The sequence below is a fragment of the Drosophila obscura genome, unplaced genomic scaffold, assembly GCF_018151105.1.
Source record: "Drosophila obscura isolate BZ-5 IFL unplaced genomic scaffold, ASM1815110v1 contig_1, whole genome shotgun sequence".
Taxonomy (NCBI): domain Eukaryota; kingdom Metazoa; phylum Arthropoda; class Insecta; order Diptera; family Drosophilidae; genus Drosophila; species Drosophila obscura.
Window position 1 is genome coordinate 6,420,287 of NW_024542679.1, and position 6,015 is coordinate 6,426,301.

Below are 6,015 nucleotides of genomic sequence, written 5' to 3' on the forward strand. Positions count from 1 at the left end.
GAATGCAGTTCACTTTTGATTGCTCGAATTCCTATCGAGTACAAATACCCGTGCAAATACCAAAAGAAAACGTAAAGAAAATCTCTGGGTTCTTTTTGTTGCTATGAAAATCTTAAAACTTCACTTGAAAGCGAAGCAATTTCCAGCACTCGAAATTAAGTTAGTTTTTGTCGTTGGAAATAAAAAGGGGTTGGTCCCGTGTCTTATTGTACAGTCTTTATATAGTCGGGCTATATAAACGCAATTAGTCACCGGCACGTATGAAAAACGTAACAAAAGTTGGTTAAAATAAGGAAGTGAGCGCTATTCGGCTTTCCTTGGGGTTGGCTTCCAGAGGAGGGTTGGTTGGTAACACACTTTTTTTATTTTTCCTTTTTTTTTTTGACCCTCGCACTATGGGAACTCAGCTCGTATTTGTTCACTTATTTCACATGAAAAATGCCTTCACAAGGTGGCTTCTTCGCACACACAAAATCGATCAAACAAATGGGTTTCAAAGCAGACGGAGGAGAGGCACAACAATCCGTTGGAACGTAAGGCGCAATCTATGGATAATTGAGGCACATTCTATTGGTAGCGTAGCTTGGAGGCACAATACCAGATTATTGGTTATAACTTGTAGGCACACACGTATTCTTTAGAGGGACCTCTGCGCAGACGCTTTGTTTATGTTATCTTTTATTGGTTGTTATATTTATTTATACAATTATTTACAGTTCGTCGGTTTGTTAGCGGGTTGTTTCTTTTTAGTGCATTTTAGTTTTGTTTTACTTGGATTATTCTTAAAGGTTTCGCGTGGAAGCGACCATTTCGATGGTGTGGTGGGCGCGAAATGAATTTTCAAAATTTCAGTTGAGGAATCTGTTTGTGTTTAACATTTGTTTCCAGCAACATGCTAGCAACATACAGCCGACAACATGGCATGTTGCTGGAAATCCATGCACATGGCATAATTATATTAGGTAGGGAAAACTCTCAGCGGAGAGGCTATCATGGAGTAAGCATTAAGAGGCAACAAAAAATTAGAGAAAAATAACAATTTTAAATTATTTCATTCTCCAAAGTAAAGCCAGCAGAAAACTTAATATAAGCTGGTTTTTTATTAAATTAAATTTATTATTTTAACGAATTAATGTGTAAAGAAAACATAAATAAAAATGTAATTTTAATCCAAGAAATAGTCATAGCACAGCTTCCCTTTTCCCTTCCCTTCATCCTAACAGAGTTGGGGTAACAATGTTAAGTAGATTCCAGAAATGTTTAGTCGGATCTCTCTCACTCTCTTGCTTGTGGATTCGATTCGCGTGTGTGGACTCAAGCCAGCTCACACTCGAGCATGTTGCATCGCATGGAAATATTTCTGATAGCCGTGCAACATGTTTGAGCTATATGCTCGAAAGATTCTTTTTGGGCGCTTGGAATTGGCTTTGACATTCGGAATTTGGATTATTTACGTGGTAGGGGTACAGCATGGTACAAGGGGGGTGGTGGTGAAGAATTATCAGAGAGTAGTGGAGCACTGCCACTGTGGGAAGCCGGCGCCCACTTGGAATTTACTTAATTTGTTGATTATTCCGGAATACGAAATGAAAGTGGAACAGAAATTGCTCTTAATGGAAGCTAAATGAATTAAATAGGTGATGGGACCCCAAGGGAGAGGCTTATGACATAGTCTGGGGTTTCTCTGTAAGATATATTTGTGGGATTAGAATGAGTGTAACCCGGAAGATACAAGGTATATAATCCCAAGGTATCCCACTTTCTGATGTAATTATTTGATTTGAGAAAACTTAAGGTCTTAAATATAGAAAATAAAGTCGGAAAAATATTCCGCTTCGAATGCATTAGGATCAAATTAATTTCTGTTAAAAAGTAGAGCACAGAAACTTTCTTCTACAACTTCAGCCAGGTCTCGCCAAAAAGCGAATTCCCTTCCCCTTCCCCAATCCCCAAACTTTTACCTCCATTGGTGGCACAAGCAGCCGAAGCCGCAGCACCAGCCACCGCCCCAATCTCCAATCCAAGGCCCAACCTAATCCGAACTTCAAACCCCACACCTATTCGCATATCTCTCTCTCTCCGTGGCTTGTGGAACGCATTGCAACAGGTTCGCGCGGCGGCATAAAAAAAATCCGCAAAAGGTACAAAAACAAGAGGCCCCCATAATAATTAATACCGATTCGCCGATCGGCCAGACAGACCCACCGAAACCCATGCGAAATGCGCAAAAAGGAGGTGGGGAAGTGCGTAAATAAAATAAAGAAAAACAGGAAATTTCGTTGTGCGGCATAAGATTGTTGCAAGATGTAAGATGCCAGATATTTCATAACCTGTCAACGAAAGAGCGAGAGACAAACAACAAAACTGCGGATGGATCAAAGTGGTAAAAAGGAGGTGAACATTCCAACCAAATATCAGGAAAAATAAAGAAAAATATCATTTAAAAATGAGAGGAAAAGGGAGGAAAATGGCATCAAAAATTCCATCAAAATACACTTAAAAAACATGCTAATATTTTCATCTTAATAGAGGGAAAAAGGGATACTAATTTCATTGAAATGTAAGTGAAAAAATGGAATAAAATCACCCAAAACACGGGAGAAGAAGGGGCCACATTTGCGCTCAACAAAACCCACCTGAAAACCTAGTCAAAGAAAAGCCTGCATACCCAAATCACATCTTATCTCTACCTCTCTCTCTCTTTTTCTGTAAATGAAAATGAAATTGAAACTCTGGCGCTTCGATTTGGCCAATTTGTTGTGGCGCGACTGGCTTTTGGCCATGCCTGCCTGATCTTCTGGCATCTTGTGGCATAAATGTGTGGCACCCCGTGATAAATGCAACGAATCAGAAAATGAAACAACAACAAAAACAACAACCTGCAATCAAGCAAACGAAAGTGAAACAAAAGCGCCGCACAGACCAGAGACTGGGGAGAGGAACGTACAAAGAGCGAGGAAAAAAACTTGCAATTTCCATTTTAAATACGCAACAACTTTCGGCTAGAGGCAGGCCTCCACCGTATCCTACACTGAAGCAGCCTCAATGGAGAGGGGCAGGAGAGGTAGGACCAGGCCCAAGCCCAAGCCGGAGACCCAGAGACCAGAAGACAGAGCCAGAGACCCAGAGATAGAGGCAGACATAAACAACCCAAAAGACTTGGCTTACAGACTCTTCTCAACGCCACTGCCAGCAGTCGACTGCTTGTTGTCTGTGGATCGTCTGGCTCTTGATTGGAGGCTGCCCCAAAGCATAAAGAGCTGCCCCAAAAGCAGCAGAAGACAGCAGAGGGAACGAGGAGACAGTCCTGAAAGCAGCAGAGGAGGACAGCAGAGGGAAACGAAAAGAAAAGAGCCCTGAAAGCAGAAGGAGACATCCATGAAGTAGAAATCTGTGTTGTCTGTGGAGTCTGTGGCGAGCCTTTGGAGTCTCTGCTGCTGGCGCATGGGGGTATGTCATCAACATAAATTTCATTTCGCATTCATCATAATTTTCATGCATTTAATTTGTATCATAAATTGTCTGGTTTCTGGCTTTCAGAATCTAGTAAACGACTGCAAAACTGCAAACTGCAGATTGCTGATTCCAGATTGCAGATTGCAGATGAGTTTCGAAGGCCATAAAAGCCAGAGATCCAGAGATATGAAATCTTCAATTAGTTTCGAGTGGGTGGAAATCATTGTAGAAGAAGGAAAATGGGAGAAAAAAAAACTATGGATAAATATCTCTGGGTAAAGTTATCTTTGTAATATGAACTCTTGATTCAGTTTTGTATGTGAAACATTTAAAAAAAAATTAAAAATTGGTATAGAAAAAGGGAACCGAATTCTACAACTTCTCTCTATAGTTATTCCATAAATCTCTTAAATTTTACTCTTTATTTCTCCTCCTCTCCAACTCCATATATTCCCTCCCAAAGCCCTCCTAGAATTCTTTGTAGCTCAGAGCTATTTTCTCTGCCTTTTCTTCGCCAATTTTCACTTTCACTTTGCAAGAGGAAAACGAATAGCTGGGAAACTGTCAAACAGGGAGTTTCATTGATCATCACGCACTTCTGTTTAAACATCAGGCATAGGCAATTCAGTCAGGCCTTCGGCTAATTGACATCCCTCTGCCGAGAGGAGACATTAACCCAACAGATAGATTCGCAAATGGGCAAAAGGCACCACACAAACAGACATGTTTAAGATACGGACATCCCAGAGATACAATGAATATGAGCAGCAGCAACAACAAAGATACTCGACGCGCACACGTCTCTGAATGTTGTACAACTATCAATAACAACGAAACAACACGAGATAGAGATACAAGAGACAATTGGCATGAGGCAAGAGGCAGCAGAGACTGTCTGCAGACTGGGTTTTTGAATGGTTTTTTATGTCTTCGGTTTGGGTTGAAGATCGTTAGGCGCGACAAGAGGTCATCAGGTAAAGGAGGAAGCCTAAGGTAATGAGAGGGAAACAGAGGGACAGAGAGAGAGAGAGGAAAAGAGCCAGGGAATGTGACTCAAATTGTGGCAGAAACTGAGGCTGAAGCAGCGGAGTATCTCACGGGTTCATAAGTGTTTTGTGGTCTCCTCCCCTTTTAGCCGTCTCTCACTCCCGCAAATGAGCCAATAATTCACATGGTCTCGCCATCGTCTGTTAAAAATACTCGCAATCATTCGAAAATTGATTCATTTCTATATGGGGATGCGTATTGCACATGCTAATGGCTGCATCCTACAGGAACTTCCGCATAAAAACCGTAACGCAACGCCACGCCCGAAGGGAAGTCCTAAGTAAACAATTTTTCACAGTTTTATTGACTTACGCAATGATTTCCTTTTTATTTTGGGGGGAAGGAAAACTTACCTGCAGAAGAGAAAACAGAGACATAGTTTTGTCGATTAGTCATTTGGCAAAAAAGAGAAAAAAACATTTCACAAGACGATAGATTACACAGAGAGAAGAGAGAGAGAGAGAGATAAAAGCGGAGTGGAGTCAAGAGATATGCAAGTGGAGTGCAGTAAAAAAAAAAGGAGAGAAAAGTGCAGTGGAGTCAAGCGAGAAGGAGAGACAAGAGCGGAGTAAAATGTCCAGAGATATGCGTGGAAATGATTAAGCAATTTCCGTTGACATGCAATTTTCCCCCAAATAGAGCAATCGACAGTGAAGAAAATCCATGGAAAAGATAGGGGGCAAAAACTATTTATCTGCAATTCCAAGTCATAAATCAAGTTTTCTCAATTGAGGTTTTTGCGACAGATTTGTGGCTAACCAAAAGACAATTAATGCTCATGGAATGTGTGTAAAAGATACTGCACAGATAGAGTTACATTTGTTTTGACTTTGAAGATACTTTAACTGGGTTTTCCTTTGACTTTGAAGAGATAGTTTGCGGATATATTACCTCAAGTATGCTTTCAATTTGAATACAGATATTTTTTAGTATATTTTCTTAAGGTTTTGAAATCATTTATAGATCCGTATATTCATCAGGATTATGCTCAAACTATACTCTAAATTTCAAGAAAGTTGATTGATATATCATTTTCTGCAAAGACATTTAGATACGAGTTCTATAATTTCTATAATTCACTAGAAAATTAAGGAAATAAATATATGAATAAATATAAATAAAAATTTTAAATTGGTTTAAACTATCATCTAATGATTTTTTTAATCCCCTTTCTCATGTTTAAAAGATACTCTCGACTCTAAGGACATTCCTTGATCCCTTTCCTGTTCCCATAGATTTTCCATTTTTCCCATTCATCAACCAGCAACATTTGCTGAGTCGAATTATCCCCCTAACTACGATCTACCCGGGCAACTTCCTTGTTTTCCCAGGCTGCCAATTCTCTCCTAACCTTTAGTGATGTCTTCACTCATAATTCTCTGGGAAAATATCTCCATCATGCATGCGATCCACCCCCGTAAAGAAAGGCATATTCGACACCTGCCTGACAACGACCTGTTGCTGGTTGCTGGTTACTTGTGTCTGTGGTGGCGCAACATCTTTTTCCTCTCT